The sequence below is a fragment of the Triturus cristatus genome, chromosome 2_2, assembly GCF_964204655.1.
Source record: "Triturus cristatus chromosome 2_2, aTriCri1.1, whole genome shotgun sequence".
NCBI lineage: Eukaryota > Metazoa > Chordata > Amphibia > Caudata > Salamandridae > Triturus > Triturus cristatus.
The window spans coordinates 489170935-489194322 of record NC_140582.1 but is presented as its reverse complement, the minus strand read 5'-3'; the positions used below and the strand labels follow the sequence as shown (position 1 = coordinate 489194322).

The window sequence follows — 23388 nt, the reverse complement described above, 5'->3', positions numbered from 1 at the left end:
TTTTGTATTGGCGCATTTTGAGAGCGACGCCTTGGGCAAGGGATGCTTCCATGGGCTGATTTATTTTGTCTGTGTTTTGGCCCCCCCCCCCTCGGGGGCTGATTTGGCTGTTTTTAGGCAGATCAGCCCCCCCGGGGGCGAAGCCCACTAGGCACCAGGGATTTTATTTTTGAGCATTTTGGGAGCGACCTGTTGGGCAAGGGTTGCTCCCATGGTCGTGATACATTATTTTCTGTGTTTTGCCCCCCCCCCCCCCCCCCGGGCTAGATTGGGCATTTTTCCTGCTGATCTAGCCCCCAGGGAAATCAAAACCCAGTAGATGCTAGTTATTCATTTTTTTAATAATTACGGGGTGCGATCACTTGGGCAAGTATTGCTCCCCTTTTGGGGATGAATGTTTAGGCCATTTCTGCCCCCCTTGGGAGCAGATTGGCTTTATATTTTGAGGTCCAAGAAGCTTCTAGGCCACCAGGGATTTTTTTATGTATGCATATAGACATGTTTTGTGGAGTGGCCCCTTGGGCAAGGGTCACCCCCTTTTGGGGATTAATGTTTTGGCCATATCTGCCCCCCTTGGGGGCAGATCGGCCATATATATTTCGGCCCATCTGCCCCAATGGGGGGCTGAAGCTGCTAGACCACCAGGTATTTTATTGTTTATGGCGCAAAATGTTTTGGGGAGTGGCCCATTGGGCAAGGGTCGCTCCCCTTTTGGGGGTGAATATTCTGGCTGTTTATGCCCCCATAGGCCTTGTATTTTTAAGCCCAAGTGCCCCCAGGTAACGTTTGTGGGCTAAATGTAGTTTGGCTGATGGTCTGCGTGCACAATGTGTATTGTGTTGCATTGTGTGTAACTTTCTTTTATTTTCTTTTTTAGTGGAATTTTGGTGCTTGCTGTGTCTGTGCAGAGTAGGTGCTGGTGAGTCTAGCTGCCTCTGGCAAGTGAGTGGTACTGTTTTACAGTATATAGGTCTTTGTGTGCTTTGTATTGATTGACTTTACCTTGCAACTGGTATATGCCTGTAGTTTTTCGTTTTATTTTATAAATCCACATTTTTGTTTATTACTTTTTTTACACAGTGTTGGGTACTGTTAACTTATTTGTCAAGTTACTTGTATAACTAAGGATTATGGCTAGCTGCAGGATGACCGCTCAGCAGGATGTTGGGATGCTTTTCGAGTCTTCTTCTGACCATGATTATGAGACTGACTCTGCATCTAAGGTAGGGGAGAAAAGCCAGGATTCTGGCAGTGAAATTTCTGTCAGAGAGGAATCATCTGATAATGAAGCTACTCTCAGTGCAGAAGAAACTGCTCTTAGTGCGGCTGAAATGCCTGTTTTAGAAGAGGACACTGATGTGCCGAAAATGCAGCAAGAGGCATCTGGATTGCAGCCTGGGGCTGCAAGGCTTCCCATTGGAAGTGCTAGACTCTGGGTTGACCCAAACATGGTGTAGCTGGTGCTGCATGTCTTTAGTAGTGTTGCAGGGTGTAGAGTGAATTGTTTTTGCCGATAAATGTCTTTCAGTTGTTTATGGACGATGTATTTTTGGCTGAGATTGCTGAGCAGACTAATTTGTATGCTGAACTGTATTTGAGGGACAACAGTGCCAGACGAAGGCGCCACTCTAGAGCTACCCGGTGAGCTCCCACAAATCTGGATGAGCTGAAGAAGTTCTTGGGTTTAACTTTTTTGATGGGCCTGATTAAGAAGCCATCGCTGTCTTCATATTGGTCTACAAATCCCTTGATGGAAACAACTATATTTCCTGCAACCATGAGTCGTAATCGGTATTAGCTTCTTCTTCGGATGTTGCATTTTGTTGATAATGCTTTTGCATTGCAGCAAGATCACCCTGATTGTGACCGTCTTTTTAAGGTTCGGCCTGTCCTTGATCACTTTGTTGATCAATTTTCAGAGATCTATGTGCCCAGGAAAGAAATAGCTGTGGATGAGTCTTTGGTCCTGTTCAAGGGCCGATTGTTTTTTAGGCAGTACATTCCTAGCAAGAGGGCACATTATGGAATTAAGATGTATATGCTGTCTGAGAGTAATACTGGATTTGTCTATAAAACACTGGTAGGGAATCCAGAATTGGCCCCCTGGTTGTCCGTCCACTTTCGGAGTTGCAGAGCAAATTGTGTGGGAACTGGGTAGAGGACTTTTTAACAAAGGACACCATTTATATGTAGATATCTTTTACACTGGTGTGCCATTGTTCAAGGAATTGTTCAAAGTGGACACTGTTGCTTGTGGCACATTCCGCTCTAACCATAAAGGTTACCCAAAAGAGCTGGTTTGTAAAAAACTTGTGAAGGGACAGTGCAGTGACTTGCGTAGGGATGAGCTGCTAGCTCTGAAATTTTCTGACAGGTGAGATGTCTATATGCTGACTACCATCCATGATGAAAGTACTTTACCTGTGACTGTTTGGGGTCAGGTTGCTGAGGTGCGCAAACCTGTGTGCATTTTAGACTACAATAAGCACATGGGTGGTGTGGATCGAGTAGATCAGAGGTTGGAACCTTACACTTCTGTTCGTAAGGCATACGTTTGGTGTAAGAAGTTGGCTATCCATTTAGCAAGCTAAAATGCCTTTGTTGTATTTAAGGATTGCTCTCCAGAGTCAAAGATGACATTTGTTCAGTTTCGGCAGTCTTCGATAGGCAGCCTTGTTTTAGTGGAACAGGCAGGAGTTCCTAGAGAAACAGTGGTAGAGGTTGAAAGATCGCCACTTTCCTGATCACCTTCCTCCCACAGGCCAAAAAAGACTTTCCCGCTAAAAAATGTAGAGTCTGTGCCCGAAGAGGTTTGCGGAAGGAGAGTCATATGCACTGCCCCTATTGTCCTTCTAATCCTGGCCTGAGTGTGCCCACATGTTTTAAATTGTACACACACAACAGAGTTTTTGGTTGCAACCGAGAACATAAAGGTATCCTGACTGGTCTGTGTCGTTTTATATTTTTTGTTCAGATTTCATGGTTGGCATGAGTGTGATGTATTTAGTTAGAGGTGTTGTGCTTGTAGTCATAGTTTTGTATCTATTGCCAATTGGTTTGTGTTTTTTTGTTGTTGCATAAAATATGTGATGGCGGTGTTTGTGGACTGGCGCTTGGCTGGGGGTGTGTGTGGACTGTCACTTGGCTGGTGGTGTGTGTGGACTGTCACTTGGCTGGTGGTGTGTGTGGACTGTTGCTTGGCTGGTGGTGTGCGTGGACTGTTGCTTGGCTGGTGGTGTGCGTGGACTGATGGTGTGTGTGGACTGACGCTTGGCTGGAGGTGCATGAACTGGTGCTTGGTTGACGGTGAGCGTGGACTGGTCCTTGGTTGGCAGTGTGTGTGGGCTAGCGCTTGGCTGGCAGTGTGTGTGTTGACTGGCGCTTGGCTTGCAGTGTGCGTAGACTGGCTCTTGGCTGGCGGTGTGGGAGTATTGACTTGCTGCTGGACACTACACACACTGCTAGACAAACGCCAGTCCACACTTTCCATCAGCCGGTGTGGTTGCTGTGTCAGGCATGTGGGCGTATGAAAGTGATGGGCCCTGAATGGCGCTGCCTGTTGATGCGGGTGTTGTAATGTGCTGGGCCCGCAGCTGGCAGTGCGGTCTGGTATGTGTCACAAATGAAAGTGTGTGACTGGCCTGTAAAGAGGTTGGTGCCCTGTCGTGGCTTTACAGCTCACGAGCTGCGAGTCATTGGTTCAGATTTTTAACCTTTTAACTATTAACAGTGCATTTCCTTTTTGTGAAATCTCTTGCTAATAAAATTTTAGATACTGAACCATCACTCACCCTCTTGCCAAATCCAACCAGTATGTGTGTGTAATTAATTAATAGTTGGTTGTGAAGTAGTACTTGCATTATCTGGCTTTCTCTGCAAGGGTGTACATTGTCTCTACATTGTCTGTTGATGTGAGTGTTGCAATGTGCTGGGCCGCCAGCTGAAAGTGTGAATGGTCTTGTATGCATCACGTATGAAAGGTGTGTGAATGACCTATAAAGAGGTTTGTGCCTTGCCGGAGGTTTACAGCTCATGAGCTGTGAGTCATTGGTTAAGGTTTTTAACCTTTTACTATTAACAGTGCATTTGCTTTTTTGGAAATCTCTTGTTAATAAAATGTTATATACTGAACCATCACTCACCCTCCTGCCAAATCCAACCAGTATGTGTGTCTACTTAATGAAAGTTTGTTGTGGAGTAATATTTGCATTTTCTGGCTTTCTCTGCCACGGTGTACATTGTCTCTAGGGAAAATCTCAACAAAAATTAGGAGCAAAAGAAGGAATATAACCAGATTCCCCTCCACTCATGGAATACATACAAAAATAACCTGGCTATTCAAAACACTTTTAGTAACTTGTATTAAGCGGGTATTCTATACTCCTAGGTATGGCTATGTTAAATTGTCCACTCATGCCTACCTCATAGTGTTCTTAAAAGATTTAAAGCATCAGTGAGGTGGAGATGCATCCCATTGCCCCGATGAAATTGCGAAAAATTGTGTGTGCAATGAAACATGTCGGCCGTTCAAGTTAAAATGGTCTAAACATGCTGTTTCTTTTAACTGAGTGTGGACACTACTGAAATAAAGAATATGAGGGATAGTAGTTAACAACTCATTTTTAAATAGATTTATTCACTTTTCTTTACATTACGGGGCTTAGATGTTTGATAGATGACACTAATATCTACACGTTATTCTCTCACCACTTCACATGAGCACAAGAGTTAGGTTACACTCTTTTTCTTTCTGTCAAGAAAGTTGCCGATGATGACAGAACGAGCAAACTGGTGAGTACCAACCAGTAGCTCCATGGATGGTGCTTAAATGAGGCACTTTCAGACTTCTCTTAGATTTTTTCTTTGTTGGGTGTGAGATTATTCTCAGATGGTTGATAAAAGTATTTAAACAAAAACTCTTAAGAAGACTATCTGGTAGGCATGATTGGACAATTTAACATAGCCATACCTAGGAGCATAGAATACCCGCTTAATACAAGTTACTAAAAGTGTTTTGTATAACTAGGTTATTTTGTATGTATTCTAGGGAAAATCTACCAATTCTCAATATTTTTTATAAAGTAGAAACCCAGGGGAGTACAGGGTGGTGTCCTTTTCGTGGATTGCAACACGTTTCTTACCCAAAATACCCTGCAAACCTCTAAATGTGACTACAGTCACACATTTTCCTTGCATTACTGTGCCATATTCTTCCAGAATCCGAAAGAATCCCCAAATTCCCTACCACCCAGCATTTTCCCAGGTCTCCTGGTAAAAATGGCACCTCACTTAAGTGGATGGGCCAAATGTCCCCCAAACACACTTGTGTGGGTAGGCCTAGTGCCTGCGAAAGAAAACGGCCCAAAACACAACATGGACACATCACATTTTTCCAGTGAATACTGACCCTTTTTTTGCAATGTGCCTAGCTGTGGATTTTGAACCCTAGCCCAGTCGGCACCTAGGGTAACCTAGCAAACCTAAACATTTTTGAAAACTAGACAACCAGGGGAATCCAGGATGGGGTCACTTGTGTAGCTCTCACCAGGTTTTGTTACTCAGAATCCCTTGTAAACCTGAAAGTTTGTAAAAAAAAAAACATTAATCCTCACATTTCCGTGATGAAATGATCTGGAATCTACAGGAAGCCACAAACTCCCACCCACCCGGCATTTCCCAAAGTCTCCTGATAAAAATGGTACCTCACTTGTACCAGTGTGTGGGTAGGCATAGTGCCCACGAAAGGAAACGTCCCAAAACACAACGTGGACACATAATTTTTCTCCGGAAACTGACCCTTTTTTTGCAATGTGCCTAGCTGTGGGTTTTGGGCCAAGCTCAGCCGGCACCTAGGGAAACCTAGCAAATCTGTACATTTTTGAAAAACAGACACCCAGGGGAATCCAAGATGGGGTGACTTGTGTGGCTCTAAACATTTCTGTGATGGAAAGCTCTGGAATCTGTGGGATGACGACTTCCATCCACTCAGCGTTCCCGCAAGTCCCCCAGCGTTCCCCTAAGTCCCCCGATAAAAATGGTACCTCACTTCTGTGGGTAGGCCTAGTGCACGCGATAGGAAATGGCCCAAAACGTATTGTGGAGGCATCAAAAATGATCATTCACAAAACAAACTGATTTTGCAAGGGAGTCACCTGTATTTTTGGCCCCGGGCTCGGTGGCCCTAAAGGGAAACCTACCAAACCCAGACATTTCTGAAAACTAGATACCCGGGGGAGTCCAAGGATGTGTGACTTGTGTAGATTGCCCAACGTTTTCCTACCCAGAATACCCAGCAAACCTCAAATTTGCCTAAATAAAAATCAAATTTTTCTCACATTTGTGTGTGGGAAAGTTGTGGAATCACCGGGCCAGCACAAACGTCCTCCCATCCAGCATTCCCACAAGTCTCCCGATAAAAATGGTACCTCACTTGTGTGGGTAGGCCTAGTGCCCATGACAGGAAATGGCACAAAACTTAGTGTGGGGGCATCAAAAATTATCTGGTATCACTAGGGGGCCACCTGTGCTTTTGGCCTTGGGCTCAGCGGCCATGTAGGGAAACCTACCAAACCCAGACATTTCTAAAAACTAGACACCCGGGGGAGCCCAAGGATGTGTGGCTTGTGTGGATCCCCAAACGTTTTCTTACCTCAATACCCTGTAAACCTCAAATAAATTTTGCTACAAAATCTCATTTTTCTCACATTTCTAAGGGGAATTGCTGTGCCGGCACAAATTTCGTACCACCCAGCGTTCCTCTTGTTCTCGAGTAAAAATGATACCTCACTTGTGTGGGTGGGCCAAGGGCCTGTGACTGGGAAGGGCCAAAAACATAGGGATTAAGCGTATAGCACAGCGAATTCTAAGTGCTACGTTTAAAAAAAAAAGTTTTTAGCCGATTCTGCATTGCCAGCATTTGCAATGCAATAGGTCTCGCATTTGCGAGAGTTTGAGCAATTGGCATTGTAAATGACAATGCCTTTTATTTATGTGATTTGAAAACTGTAAGCGGTGCATAAACACACACTTTGAACTTAAAGTCCTTGCTTATGAGAAGCAAGTCTGGCAGTAAAAGATGTGCAAAATACTGAAGAACTGGATTATAAATGATATAGTGCACATCAGGGCCCACAAATAGTTGCATTGTAGTCAAATGCATTACAAGAGGTTACAGCAGTGGCATATAAAGCGGATGTCATTTTGTTATGTGTATTTATGTAACATTAAGATGCCATTGGAGCAATCAAATACTTTATAAGTGGAGACTTCCAAACTCAATAGGAGTTGTCAGTGACTACCTAAGTCTTAAAAGGCTTTTTGAAGGTTTGTGGAGATATGCTGTTTGCAGGGCTCCTTTCTTCCAGGTGACAACAGCTACAGGGATTGCCAGTCTGTGGGGGGTTCGGAGAAACACACTTCAGGGAAGTCACCAGGTATGCAGTATCTCATTGAAGAACAATTCGTCCAAAATTAGATTTGAAATATGACAATGGTGTATTTGGGAAGGATGTCCATATTAAGTCCTGATGTAAAGAAACTAGTACAGTGAAAACAGTGTAGCTTTGTGATAGAAGCTCTTTGGTTTATTTTTCATATTGGAAACAAAGCTCCATCAATGTATACGGGGAGAGGTAAATAGTCTATCCGAGCAAATCAGTACAGGAATTAAACTTTACATGAGATTAAGTTAGAAATATCTATGTACAAACCCTATAAAACTTATAATGTTCATTTTGCCCTTGTGTTCATGCAATGAGTACACTGTAAGCTGTGCTTCCATTTATAATTGTTATAAATGTGCCAAATAATGTTTCATATTATTTTACAAATTAGTTATTTGTAGCAAAAACACTACAGTGAGGGAGTGGTAGGCATGTAAACGGCCCTTTTGGGTGAATATGTAAATGTGCTGTTTTTCCCATTTGAAGGGATTCTTTGAACCATATTTATGACTAGACAGAGCTAATGAAAGAGACAGTTCATCTCCCGTTAAGAAGCGAAGGCTCCGCAGTGAGAGACACTTCGAGAGACAGGGAACGAGGGTGAAAAGAGGAGGATAGTCTGTTGCCAGGCAATTTTGAATCAGAGTCCAGCTGTGTTTGACTCCGAGAGTCACAACACCAGCAGTGACCTCTTCACATCCTTCAATGTGCCGCAGCAGCATTAAAACTACAATACACTCCCCGAAGCAGTGGTCTCAAATTTGGGGGCCTTGGAATACGTTCCGGGGGGAGATATGTGAGCCGCCGGGGATCAGAGAGAGGGGGTTGTTGATGTTGGATAATGGGCCATTCCCGAATGCAATTGTGCTGCACTGTGATAAAGAAGACTTTCATGTTTTATTGCTCCTTATGCCATTATATGCCTGTGGAATGTTCGATTACTGCTGTTTAACATGCCAAATCTTTCAATAAAAACTTAATAAAAAAAAAGAACACAATACACTCATGCATCAATACATCAAATGAAGGTGATGACAAGAAATACCTTCTGTGCTCTGATCCCGTTTTATCAAGACCGATCAGGTCACGTTGTGCAGAAAACGACTCTGCTCTTAAAATATTAAATGCTGAGCCAGACATTTGGCTTAAGCCTTCATTAACTTGCCCACCTCAGTTATTATCTCTGCTACCAACCCACCTGTCCAAACTCCAAATGGGGAAATAAAAAGACTTCTCCTTTCATACATACCTTAAATCCCAACAAAACAGAGGCAGAATACAGGGACAACAAGAGATGCACTAACAAGTCAGGAACTCCAAAGTACTTTTCAGAAGCACAGGACTGTCTATCAAATAACCTGAAATCAAAGCTTAACATGATCAAGAAAGTGCAGCAAAACGAATAAGAACATAAAACACACTCTCACAGTTCCTCAAACTGCTGTATGAAGAGAGCACCTTGCCCCTCAAGGCCATATGCACTAACAACATGGCACGAATGACTGGGTGACTGGTGGAGTGGGCTCAAGCGGTGCTTGGGAAGAAAAACAACCTTAACCTGTGGAAAGAAGTGCGTCAAAGGCAGCATTGGACGTGGCAGAAGCTCTGCTAGTGGCTGGGAGTGTTGTTCTGCCGGGCGACTGAAGATCAGAGGGGGCACCATGGATGGGGGGGGGGGGGGCTATAGTTGAAAAGTCACTTATTACGTGAGCCGAGGAAGCTGTGACTTGAACTATGCCTGTAATGGACGCAGAGGTGAGCCGAAGAGCGCAGCAACTTGGTAGCAAGCGCAGCTCACGCTGAACAGACACAAGGGTGTGGTTATTATGCTTGATGTGCTAAAACTGCGTTGACCCGCGGTATGAAGGGACGGAATCATTTACAGGGAAATAAAACAAGCGGCCGCGCGGCCGCAAAAGTGATCGCGATCAAACATCAAAGCGGCGGTGCGGCCGCAAAAGTGAAAGTAATCGCGGACATGCACTGTAGCTCTAGGCTGGCCTGGTAGCACTTTTTGGAGCCCTCTCAAAAAGTCTCGCCAGACCAGCGCATGCGCTGGGTCAGGCGAGACCTAAAAAGAGGGCCAGTTTTCACTGGAAAAATGAGATGTGTCCACACCGCGTTTTGGGCCGTTTCCTGTCGCGAGCACTAGGCCTACCCACACAAGGGAGGTACTATTTTTATCATGAGACTTTGGGGAATGCCAGGTGGGTGGAAGTTGGTGGCTCCCTGCAGATTCCAGAACTTTCCATCACAGAAATATGAGGAATTATTTTTTTTTTACAAAGTTTGAGGAACAGAACCTGGTTAGAGCCACACAAGTGACCCCATACTGGATTCCTCTGGGTGTCTAGTTTCTAAAAATGTATAGGTTTGTTAGGTTTCCCTAGTGCTGGCTGAACAATGGCTCAAAATCCACAGCTAGGAACATTGCAAAAAAAGGGTCAGTTTTCACTGGAAAAATGTGATGTGTCAACGTTGCGTATTGGACCGTTTGCTGTTGCGAGTACTAGGCCTACCCATACAAGTGTGATACCATTTTTGTAAGGAGACTTTGGGGAATGCTGGGTGGGTGGAAGTTTGTGGCTCCCCAGATTCCAGAACTTTCTATCACAGAAATGTGAGGAAGATGTGTTTTTTTAATTTTTTTTTACAAAGTTTGAGGTTTGCAAGTTATTCTGGGTAACAGAACCTGGTGAGAGCCACAAAAGTCACTCCATCCTGGGTTCCCTGGTTGTCTAATTTTTAAAAATGTATAGGTTTGCTAGGTTTTCCTAGGTGCTGGCTGGGCTAGGGCTCAAAATCCACAGCTAGGCACATTGCAAAAAAATGGTCAGTTTTCACAGGAAAAATGTGATGTGTCCACATTGTGTTTTGAGCCGTTTCCTGTTGCGAACACTAGACCTACCCACACAAGTAAGGTACCATTTTTATCGGAAGACTTTGGGAAATGCCTGATGGGTGGAAGTTTGTGACTACCCACAGATTCCAGATTTTTTCATTACAGAAATGTGAGGAAAATGTTTTTTTTTTTTTTTTTTTTACAAAGTTTGAGGGTTGCAAGTTATTCTGGGTAACAGAAGCTGGTGAGAGCAACAAAAGTCACTCCATCCTGGGTTCCCCTGATTGTCTAGTTTTCAAAAATGTACAGGTTTGCTATGTTTCCCTAGGTGCCAGCTGAACTAGGGTTCAAAATCCACAGCTAGGCACATTGCAAAAAAAGGGCTAGTTTTCGCTGGAAAAATGTGATGTGCCCATGTTGCGTTTTGGTCCGTTTCCTGTTGCAGGCACTAGGCCTGCCAAAACAAGTGAGGTACCATTTTTATCGGGTGTCTTTGGAGAGTGCTGAGTGGGTGGAGGTTTGAGGCTCCTCGCAGATTCCAGAACTATCCCTCACAGAAATGTGAGGAAAATTTTTGTGGTGAGAGCCACACAAGTTACCCCATCCTGGATTCCCCTAGATGTCTAGTTTTCAAAACTATATAGGTTTGCTAGGTTTCCCTAGGGGCCGGCTGAGCTAGGGTCCAAAATCCACAGCTAGGCACATTGCAAAAAAAAGGGTCCGTTTTCACTGGAAAGGTGTGATGTGTCCATGTTGCGTGTTGGGCCGTTTCCTGTAGCAGGCACTAGGCCTACCCACACAAGTGAGGTAGCATTTTTATCGGGAGACTTAAGGGAACACAGAATAGTAGAACAAGTGTTATTACCAATTGACTTTCTTTGCATTTCTGCTTTCCAAACGCAAGACAATTTGTAAAAAAATAAGCCATTTTGAAAAATGTCCTCAAATTAACATGCTTGTATGGGTACCCACTATTTTGGAGATGTGCAAATTACCACTGCTTCTAAACTCTATATTTTATTTCCATTTCAAAAATATATAGGTTTCCTTGGTACCTATTTTTCACTCTTAATATTTTACCAAATTAATTGCTATATAATCGGTACACGACAAACCATTGCAAGACGCAGCTAAATGTTATTGGCTCTGTGTTTCATGGGTACTTCGCGAACCTACAAGTCCTGTATATCACCACAACCAGAAGGGTCCAACGGATGTAACAATATATTGCTTTAAAAAATAGGTCATACTTAGAAGAAGTTACAGGTGAAAACGTTGGCACAAATGGCAGTTTTCTCAACTCAATTTCAATATTTTTTATTTTCAACTGTTAGTTTCTATAGAAAAAAACCTTGAAGGATCTACACAAATGACCCCTTGCTGAATTCAGAATTCTGTCTACTTTTCAGAAATGTATAGTATTCCGGGATCCATTATTGGTTTGACAACCATTTCTACCACTCACTGGAAGGCGGTTGAAAGCACAAAAAATAGGAAAGATAGGCTATGTCCCAGTAAAATGACAAAACTGTGTAGAAAGTTTTGGTTTTCTTACAAAAGTTTTGCTGTTCCTGAAAGCTGGGAAGATGGTGATTTTAGCATCACAAACCCTTTGTTGATGCGATTTCCAGGGGGAAAAAAACAGACGCTGTCTTCTGCAGCACATTTCCCATTTTTGCCAAAAAACCAAATGTAGCTGTATTTTTTTTAATTTCTCTGTGCCCTTGGTGTCCATAAATCCTGGGTACCTTTAGAATCATCAAGCTGTTGAAGGACGCAAATTTGGCATGGATACCTTATGTGGACAAAAAGTAATGGGGGCCTAAGCGCAAACTACCCCAAATAGCCAAAAAAAGGAGTGGCACAGGGGGGTAAAAGGCCTGGCAGCGAAGGGGTTAAGGACTGTCCTGGCGTCCTGACACTTTTTGATAAAACAAAGTCCCGGTTTTGGGAGAGGGTCAGGTGAGCACCCACATTAATCAGTATGGTGCAGGCTCATGTTTCCTCCCACTCTCAGGAACAGAAGTTTAGCAGTTTATAGAGCTTCACAAAACTAAAGAACAGTTGTTTGGTTTTTTTTGGTAGAGTTTTACATAGCGCAAACTAGACCCGAGACAATGGGTATCAGATCGCTTTACATGAGCACCTGTTTCGTTACATGAGGATACATTCATTTTTGTTAGGCACAGGGTGATTAAGTGATTTGCCTAGAATCACAGGATGTAGAGCATAGTTGCCGAGACACAAACCCGGTTCCCCAGCTTCGAGGTCAACCGCTCTAGCCGTAAGGCTGCATAGTTGCCGACAGCAATGTAGGATGGTAACAGTTCCTATAGGGAAGGGAAGAAGAATAAACAGCCAGGTAGGCTGTAGGGAAGTGTAAGGTGTCTCCAGAAAGGTTAGAGTGTGCCAAGAAAGGGTAAGGATACTCCTATGTGGGTCTCAAGGTGCCCTCACACACCCTTGCGGGTATATAGCATCATCATCGGGCTGGTGCAACAGCCGTGGCTACCGGGTAGGTGATCCGGAGCATATAGGAAGAGCGCCAACTGCCTCTACCTCTCCACGGCCACGCTGAGGAGGCTCATCCCTGAGCGAGGGAGGGCCACATCTAGGGACACGCATAACGACGTGTTCCTTACCTAGTATTTCTAGAGTTTCTCCTATAATTAGGACCCTTGGGATTATAGGGCGTTTATTCCCGATTCCCAGTTTACACACCCTTCTTTTAGGTCCTGATGAAGCGCTCCAGGATCCATTAGGGACCACTTATAGCGCAAAACATGTTGACCCCATGATATATCTACACATATTCACTACACGGGTGAGAGAAGAGGGATCGTATTTGTTCAATTTCCCCTCTCACATAGGCAACAGACTTTGCTTCTCCATCCCTGTGATATATTTTAACCAGACTCTAAGGACATCCTCAATAAATTGTCAATAAATTGTCAGTGTCCTTGGGCTCTTTTTATATTTCACTCACCATCACCTCTTTGACCCACACACCCCCATGCACAAATAAGGCAAACTCCTAAAAGATCTCCACTAAAGAGCCCCGTAAAACGGGCCGGTGAGGGACTGCAGCGCCACCCCCACGAGGAGCACCAGGCCGATGATGATGCTATATACCCGCAAGGGTGTGTGAGGGCACCTTGAGACCCACATAGGAGTATCCTTACCCTTTCTTGGCACACTCTAACCTTTCTGGAGTCACCTTACACTTCCCTACAGCCTACCTGGCTGTTTATTCTTCTTCCCTTCCCTATAGGAACTGTTACCATCCTACATTGCTGTCGCATTTAACTTGGGAGCTCTGGTACAGGACCTTTTCCAAATAGCTCCTCGTCCCCCCTCTTGTGTTGAATCTGCATAGTTGCCGAGACACAAACCCGGTTCCCCAGCTTTGAGGTCAACCGCTCTAGCCGTAAGGCTACATCCTCTCCCCAAAAAATGCTGCCTACTGTGCTGCCTCGCCTCATTCATGCAGTACAGCAGGATTTAATGAGGTAACTAGGTGTCACTTCACCCCAAGCCAGTATCATTAGCAGCCTACTCCTGGGTCTCATCACATGAGGGAAAGGAAAGAAAATAATTATATATATATTCCATTTTTTTTTGCCTAGTCCTTCTTAGAGCATAATCCGACCCTGGCCCAAAAACTGTTCTATTTCTATGGCTGTGTCCCGGTTTTGCATTCTTTAACTCTAATCACCCTATCTATATAAATTTGACACAATTTGTTTAATGACCTGGCCAATAGGGCAGAGCTCAGAAGATTGCCGAAGAGCAGGGCATACAGGATCCTAAGTGGATACCAAATATCACACAACACCGGCAACTCACATGTTGCTGGCAACCCCTCAAGTGACTCGCCCCTCCCGCGCCTGACGAACGAGAGTGCCTCTCGAAGAGACACTCCTGACGGGGACAGGGCAGCGGGTGGCTCGCGCTGTGCTGCTCTTGTGAAGTGTTCTGTACCAGAGTCCGCGTCTGTCCAGGACAGTCGCCAACGACTGAATACGCCACGCAGCTCTACCGCGAAGAGAGCAGCCATTTCCGGTTCTGCAGCAACAGTCGCGTTGGTTTCAGTTTTTCTTGGGCGATGGGCGTGCCCTCTTTTGGGGCCTGGTCAGTTATTTTAACCAATAGTAGGGTTCCTTGAAACTTCAACCAACAAAGGACCTCCCTAAGACTACACGCTAGCTTGTCACTCCGTCCCAAACCTGCAATTGGTTACCTCACTGGGTTTTTATCTCTACTGCGTTGCTTAAGCTTGGAAGCAAGGGAGAGGTAATCGGATATTTGAGGTCTTTTGCCCGGGGCGGAAGGTAAGACTCACGTTTGGAATTCAACTATTTTTGACTCCGGAGATTTTGCATGTAATTACCAAAGAGGGATAGAGTGATAAAAGAAGTTGCCTTTAGGTGCTGTTATGGGGAGCGGGGTACTTATTCACGAGAAGCAGTCAGCACCCCTACGAACTGCAGTTCCACATTCAGTATTTAAAAAAAACCTCTGCTCTCGAAGAATTTGAGATAAAGGAGAAAAGCCATAGTAGAGGTGTGTGATCGTTCCAAAATATGCGAGACCGCTATTTATGGGTACTGAAGCGGGGCTGATGTAGCAGCCTCCAAAGACCGTTTGTATCCGGCAAATCTCATGCTATAATATGGTGAAGATAGCTTAACCGGTTAAATACTTGCTACGGATGGCTGTGAGTAAATTCTGCTCACAGGTCAGAATCATTATGACCCAGATCGTTAGTGTTTTCTGCAGAGCATCGTGTGTAATGTGCAAGTATATATGTGTCATTTGGTTAATGTGTTTGTTGCGTGAAGGACACACATTCATATGCTAGTACTAGTAAAATAGCATCGTGTGTTATGTTGCCTCTGTATTCATCAACGTGATAGGCATACGTTTGAAACCTTGCATGTTTAGCTCAATCGTGTGTTCTTCTTTGGTTGATGAAATGGGTTCTATTGATTTAGGTAAAAGTAAACGTATCTTTTATTATGTTCTAAAAATAGCTGTATTGTGTGCTACATAAATAGTAATTATTAGCGTACTTAGACATACTGCTCTATTTTCCCACTTTCGTATCTCGATTTATATCTTCTCTGACTTGCTAAGTTACACACCAAGTGCTAGTCATGAGTTTCAAACTCGGTTCGTTGACTTTTGAAACTTACTCCCAACGGACATACAATAAAGATGCACTTCAGACAAAGAGAATTTCTTGCCAGCGGAGGCATTAAGATATGGGTGCTGGTGAGAAAAATATTCTTTAATCCGTCCTCCCTCCTGAGGATTGCAGAATGCGCGTTGCATGTTTCCTGGGACACAGTGTTTATGGGTCCCTGAGACTGGTTTACTCATATGAATAGCTGCTGTACCAGACTCCACAAGTGCATACTAATGAATATTGGCCCTTCTAATGTACTAAACAATCAGTGGCCTATATAGAAGTTGAGTTTTATAGATTGACCCTTCTAGGGTGTAAGAAAAGGATGGTAATCTTTGTGCCAGCTTTAGTTATTTGCTCTCCCATATTAAACTCAAAAGTGAGATGTCAGCCTCTCATTGAATAATTATTCAAAACTAGCATTTTGTCATAATCATTAAGGAAAAATTAAATGCAAATTTGAATAAAATAATAAATAAATAAAAAATGGTCAACGTTTGCAGAAACGAACGTCAAGAATGGTTGTGTGAGGACGACTAGGCCATGGGGCTCTGCTACTGTAAGTCTGACCTGCTCTGTGTAGTGAGCAGCAAGTCAGTTCGTTTCAGATTGCTGCACCGACTCGGCATACCCCTTCCCCCTTTCTTTCAGTGCCAAGGTTTGAGTGCAATAGGAGCAGAACGTCTAGCTTGAAATATGTAACATGCCACTCCATGTCAAGACACTGTAGCATGCCATAAATGGTGTATCCAAACATTTTTATTTATGCAAGTGGGCACATTCCACAAAATTACATTCTACCACATTCTTGTTAAGTGTTGGTCATGACTGACCTGAGGGCGGCTGTTGAAGAGGTTGTAGGGACCGTTCCTTCCTGTGTTTGTTCGCTGAGCATTCTTTATGGCCTAAGCCAATGTTGCCCTTTGGTGTTACTACTGTTGGTATTCTGTTGTCTCAGTGACCGCAGCCACTGAGCAGTGTGATTCCCCTCTGCAGGTGTTAATCACTTTTTGTTATACCTTTCTCTGTGGAATGTGTTTGTGGTTGTTTTTCTCAGCCTATCTGCCCTTCTTACTTTTGATGAGACTTCTAATGGCAGATTGGGTGTGCGGTTCCACCATTTGTAGTCGCTGGATGGTTGACACTGGTGCTTTCTGATCTAGTAATTAGTTGGCCCTGCATACATTGTGTAGGTCTTCTGTTCATACTGGACTCGGATACTTGCTTTTTCAGGCATCGTGACATTTTATTGGTGTTTCTTGCCTTTTGGGGATTGACTGTTATTTTGGTCTTGAAGCCTCAACTGTATGTTTTGCTGTTGGGTTGTCTGTTGTCAGGTGCAACTTAGATGAGGTTCACTCCTTAGCTGGTCTTTGTCTCTTTTGATTACTGTTAATCTTTACAGATCATATAACTGATCTTAAGCCATTGGGTTCGTTGCTCATTTCATTCCCAATAAAGAATAGTTTGCAGATTAAGTCCCCAAAGTTTTTCTTTCTGCATTGAGATCCCACCTCTTTTATAGTATTTTTTTTTCTAGTTAATCAATTCTTTCATTTCTGCACACCATTCTAAAATACTACGTGTTTTATTTTCCTTCCATTATTTGGCAACCAGTTTTCTGACTTCTAATGGTGCAAAGTAGATTATGTTTTCTCTAGCTTTCCATTTTCTTTTTTTTTAATAATTGGAGTGCAAACAAGTGTGAGTGGTTTTCTATTCTGTCGCTACTTTCTGGTCAATCAAAGAAGTTACATTTCTTTGTACAACTACGTGTATTCCTTGCTCCTTTATAACATTCCACAAACAAATGTTTCCAGTATCCTAAAATATTACAAGTGGGGCATTTCGGATCCTGTCCTGGGATTCATTCTTATATTTTAACATAGGATTGGGTGAGTTGTTTTTTCATTAACGTTACCCCTACAGCTAGCCACTTACCCTCAATTTCACAAAATAGTTCTTCTTCCTCAATCCTGTATTTTTATAAATTGAGGATATTTGCTCCTTATTACATAGTTCTTTCAACCCTGTTTTTTGACCAGAGAGAGCCTATTCGACTCGCAGTTGTCAATGCTTAAGTGACGTACCGTTAGCAGGTAAATTAAACTGTTCTTATAGCTGCAAAAAGGTTTATTTTTCTGCCCCCCCCCCATTACGTCTCCTGGTTGGAAATTTCCGCATAATTGACAAATTGTATTGCCTTCATTTGCATCACAAGTAATATTAGGGTTTTCCAATATGACAGTGAGCTAATGTAAAGGCGGAAATTTCAATATGTTGGAGCTAAACCTATATAATAATGTTAATTTTTTAAAAATGATTTATTGTTTTTTTTTTTTTTCTTTTAAATTTAGGGTGACTGTATTTAAATAGAAACCTCTTTTAAATATGTTGGTCTGATCATAATATGTTACGTTGTGTATTTGTAAATCGGAATTCAAGAGAGGAGGAGGCTCTGATGTGGATTGGGGGGCTGTTCAACTCTTTAGGAGCAATGTAGGAGAATGCCCATCCTCCTGGTCTGGTTCTGTGTGTGAGTGTAGGAGTCCTGCAGAGCAGAGGTTCTCGTGGTTGGTTGGAGTTTCGACTGGTACGGTAGGTGGTTACCTCAGTTGTGAAGAGTTTGAAATGTGCACGTTTGTGTATTGGTAGCCAGGGGCCCTCCCTGAGCTCTGGTGTGATGTGAGTTCTGTGTGGCAGATTGAGCGTGAGCCTGGCTGCCGAATTCTGGAGGGTTTTCAGCCTTCTTGTGAGTTGCTTAGCGATCCCCTCATAGAGTGTGTTCCCGTAGTCCATGTTGTTGGTGACTTGGGTGTGAGAGACTGTTTTTCTAATGGTGCGTAGGTTTCTCCTCCGTATCTTCAAGGTGTGGGAGCAGGATGCTGTGATGGCGTTGACGTTTGCTGTCATGTGTGGTTTGCTGTTGATGATTATTCTGCGGTACCTGGCGTGGGTGCTGGGTGTAGGTCCGAGTTCAGCTGCCCACCAGTTGGAGTCCCATGGTGAGGTGTTCTTACCGAAGATCACTACTTCTGTTTTGTTGGTATTGAACTTGAGACAGTTGGCTTTTATCCAGTTAGCGACTTTGTTCTGAACTTGTCTCTTGTGTTGGGAGACTTTCCTGATCCCACGTCTGCAGTCAATTTGTTATCTTTTTCATAAGCAGTATAGTTTTTGTTTGTAGAAATATTTCAAATTATTGGGAGTATAGATACTAAGGTATTAAACTGCTTTATGTATCAGGATTATGTTATGTGGGGATGTTGATTTCAATCAATCAATCATCTGTTTTTTAAGCGCGACTACACACCCGTAAGGGTGTCCAGGAGTTAGGGGTGTGGTGGGGTTAGCAGGCTCCAGTCCATCAAGGGGGGGGTCTGTCGAGGAGCCAGGTTTTGAGGTTTCTTGCGAAGATGGGGAGCGATGTTGTCTGTCTGAGGTGGAGCGGCAAGGCCCCAGGCTCGGGCTGCGAGGAAGGAGCGGCCTCCCGATCTGGTCTTTCTGGTGCGGGGGATCACAGCGTAGGAGAGCTGGGCAGATCGGTTGCTAAATGTTATACTCCATCACCTGCAAGAATTGTTGAATAATAGGTCACTGCAAAGTTTTCATATAAGATATTTGATTAGATGTGTATGAGTCTCTGTTTTATTTATCTATCACAGTATGTAAATATTATCATAATGATCTTATCTACAAGTGTTTCGCTATTGCAATATTGAGGCAAAGATAAAATAAAAAAAGTTCTAAAAATACACACATAAATAAATTGGCTTCAAATACAGCAACACTTGAAAAAAGTCTGAGTTTATACAATACAATATTATATTGTGATATATTATCTTCCTTATACATGTATACCCTTTCAATGTAGTTGGGTATCTATATGTTTATTACTCTACTCCTACTGTAGAAGAAGAAGAAAAAAGACCTTTGACTCTCTCCAATGCACTAATCTGTCTCACCCTATACCTCTCTCAATATATCCTCTACCTCCACTCTCTAACTCATCTCAAACCTCGTCTTACTACTATGATCTCCCAAATAACTCTTTCCAGACTCTCTTTTATCCCACCATTCTCCTATTCAATCCAACTAACAGACTCACATGTCCACTGCTCAAATTAACTGATATTTCCCTATACTAATCCACCACTAATTCTTTTTTGGGTTCTAGATTAACGTGCTACTCGCTGAAAAGTGCTATGAAATCTCGTATGGGGTAGTAAGCTCTATATAAATACAATTACAATGTCACATGTCGAAGCCCTGCTGTTTGTTACTCTGTGTTGCTGAATAAATGTTTTTAAACAGCGATGTAACCTGAGCACCCTCATGGGTAGTTGTTGTAAACAGACCCGTAATGGATATTCATAAATATGAACACAGTATTCAGTCTAAATTAACCGTCCTTTTGAATGAACAAAAATATACTTTTTCTACTGATGCCAATAATAAGATCCAATGAATTTTCACTGTTTGTTTATTCTGTGCAAAAACAATTCCAGCAAGAGATCAGCCAACACTTGTTTAGTCTTTTAAGACTTTTTCAAGGCTGGAAATACAGATATAGCACATTTTGTTGATGTTTGTGTTTCTACACACATTGTGACTGCATTACAGATAACTGTTTATTGCATATATTAACATTCAACATAAACCTTTTGTGCCAATTTGATGCAAAGAAAGAAAATTAAATGAATAGCAGTGAAAATATATGGAAAGTGGTAGAAAAAGAAAATATATGCCATTGTCCAGAAGTTGGTTTAAGAGATAAGTGAAAATGAAGTCAAGCCTTCACCAAAAGTAATGACCGAAACTGCAAGGGAATCACACCCAAATGTGATGGATATGATAGTGTAACCATACACCCACCAGTCCAGTAATCTTGATCCTAGTAATCTTCCTGCGTTATTTGAATAGGTATAAATGCTCATTTGTATAAACTGGAGCTACTCCGGTCTTCCAAATGTCTGGAACATTGAAAGTAAACAATATCCCTTATTTAGGACAGAGATTACCCAGTACATGTGTGTGATAGTGCTAGTATTGGCCATACACTTACTTTAGAGTAAAATTCACACTCCTGATTCCCAAATTAGGTCCAAGAAAAAGCGAATAGGTCGCCTAGCTATTATCTACATTAAAAAGAACCAAGATTAAATCTTGTCCAAAGAGTGATCACAGTTGTCCCTGAATCATACCATAGATCGCGCATAAAAAACATAACTATAAGTGAGCAAAGCGTTCCCCTCATGAGGCAAACTGTAACACATGAGGAATGTTCATGCATAGCTAAATACTATACTAGTCCCCTCTAATTATAAAAATACCAAGTCTGGTATGTGCACATAAGAGTCAGTCTATCCCAAATGATGTCCAGTGTATAAAGAAATCAGAGTGATCAAAATTAAACACAACCAGTGAAAAAACCCAGTGAAATGTAATTTCTTACGTCTAAAGTATCAGAAATAAATACGTAACGAGTAAATACCAAATTTATGAGTCGATTCCCAGATCATGGAAATTATGTATTGTCAAGCCGTCGTGTTTCAACAATTCGGGGAGTCCATAGTAAGCTCCCCAGCTAAAATAAACATAAGCAGTAAAATGCTGAATATTACCACTTTTCCAAGACGCGTAAGAGCTTTAGTCTCACTCGTATTCCACAACCGAACAACAACTCAGGTCTCTTACCCGGTGTCTCGTAACAAGTATCCAAAACGCCAGACCGTTCAAGTCAGTAAACCCGAACGTTCGTCTTTCCATACGTAAATAGCGCGTTGCGTTCAGATGACCTAAATGATCCTATACAATTCAGCCAGTAAGCAGCTCAAGGCGGTAAAGTGAATGACTGCACCATATTTGAATGTCCAAATTCTGACGTATCGTATCGAGAAATTACCACATAGGGCCAGATGTACGACCATTGAATTTTGCAACTCGCAAATTGCGACAAATTGCAAGTCACAATTTGCAAGTCGCAAAATTCAATGTACACAGTGTCTCAGACACTGTTTGTGATTCTCAATGGGGTCGCAAGTTGCATGCCTCATGAATATTAATAAAGGTTGCTGTTTGCGACCCCATTGGGAATGGCTAGCACTCCCAGGGTTTGTGGCCTGCTGGCGTGAGCAGGCCACCATGTCTGGGACTGCTTTGTCAATAAAGCAGTTTAAAAAAAAAAAAAATGAAGCCTGTTTTCTTTAAGGAAAGCTGGATGCATTTCAAAAATAAAAATGAAACTTTTCAGTTTCATTTTTTAAGGGCAGGCAGTGGTCCCTGGACCACTGCCTGCTCTTAAAAAATATTTGCGCACCCATTCACAAAGGGGAAGGGGTCCTTGCCATTTGCGAATAGTTTACCACTTGCCAGTGCTTAATTTGTGCCGGTGGTTTCCGGTGCTTGGCACCCGCACTTAATTGTCAGCACCGGCTCTAGTGACAGCCCACCACATGGTGGCGCTGTCTTTAGTTTTAGAAGAGCTGAACAAAAGTGTTTATTAAGCCTTTATACATTGAAAATGAATAATACTGCACTCTCATGCCATTATTATAGTTTTTAGTGGCCTGAAATAGTCTGAATTGTCACAATTGTAGAAGTGTGATGGTTGGGTGTTATGTTGGTATTGTCATTGGCAGCGCTGACAGGGTATGGGTGGTGCAGGCTGCAGTGGCCTTCCAAGAAGGGCCCTGGTACTTACATTTTTACAAATTATGCACTGCCATCTACTTGAAGTAGGTGGTAAACTGCGAGTGTTTTGCAACCGCAAAAGCGGTCGCAAAACACTCATAAATGGAAATAGCACTCGCTATTAGGAAGGGACGCCCTTGGCATGCCCCTTCCTAATAGCGAGTCGCTAACCCTATTTTGCGAGTCGCTAATAGATCGACTCGCAAAAAAAGGGTTAGTACATTGTGCCACAGTTTATTGCGGTCGCAAACAGGCCAAATGCCCCTTTGCAACCGCAATAAACGGTCGTATATCTGGCCTATATTCTGTTGTTAGATCTATTTCGTTTTGGTTTAGATGAAATAAGTTGCCAAATACCTAATAATAGATAATCAGATATATTTAAACTTTAAAAGGTCCCATCAGAAAATATCCAGAAAAGAGGAACTCCGGTAGGCGCCATTTTGAATGTACCAGAATCCCATATATCTTCAAGAGTTATGTCTTTGTGCATATAAAGCTTCGTATAATTAGTTGATGCTATGGGAGTATTACACAATTGTGCAACAGTATCATTAACTAAAGTATGCCATTCAAAGTATAATCAATCAATCAATCAATCATAGCATTTATAAAGCGCACTACATACCCATGAGGGTCTCAAGGCGCTGGGGGGGGGGGGCGCTGGGGGGGGGATGCTGCTACTGTTCGAAGAGCCAGGTCTTGAGGAGTCTCCTGAAGGTTAGGAGGTCTTTGGTCTGCCGCAGGCGGATGGGGAGGGTGTTCCATGTCTTGGCGGTGAGGTGGGAGAATGATCTGCCACTGGCGGTCACTCTTCGGATGCGGGTGGCGAGGGCGCGGTCTACGGAGCTGGTGGGTGGGAGTGTAGAGGCTGAGTCGGCTGTTGAGGTACGCTGGTCCAGTGTCGTGGAGTGCCTTGTGTGCGTGGTTGAGGAGCTTGAAGGTTATCCTCTTGTTGATGGGGATCCAGTGCAGGTCTCTCAGGTGGGGTGAGATGTGGCTGCGGCGAGGGATGTCGAGGATCAGGTGTGCGGAGGCGTCATGGATGCGTTGGAGCCGTTTCATGAGTTTGGCCGGGGCTCCTGCGTAGAGTGCGTTGCCGTAGTCCAGTCTACTGCTGACGAGGGCCTGGGTGACCGTCCTTCTAGTTTCGGTGGGGATCCTCTTGAAGATCCTGCGAAGCATGCGGAGGGTGTTGAAGCAGGAGGTGGAGACGGCGTTGA

The 23388-nt window shown here is 43.2% G+C and overlaps 1 protein-coding gene across 4 annotated transcripts in view; it reads left to right on the top strand.

Annotated features, from left to right (window-relative positions):
• The first annotated feature begins 14206 nt into the window (after positions 1-14206).
• The window catches only part of IL15 (interleukin 15), a 380197-nt gene continuing 371015 nt past the window's right edge, over positions 14207-23388 (top strand). For 3 of the 4 annotated variants that reach the window (XM_085641595.1, XM_085641593.1, XM_085641594.1), the window contains exon 1: positions 14211-14615. The gene's annotated coding sequence lies outside the window, so the exon portion shown is untranslated. Of the gene's footprint in view, positions 14616-23388 lie in introns of all 4 variants that reach the window. The other variant, XM_085641591.1, reaches the window with a different exon arrangement.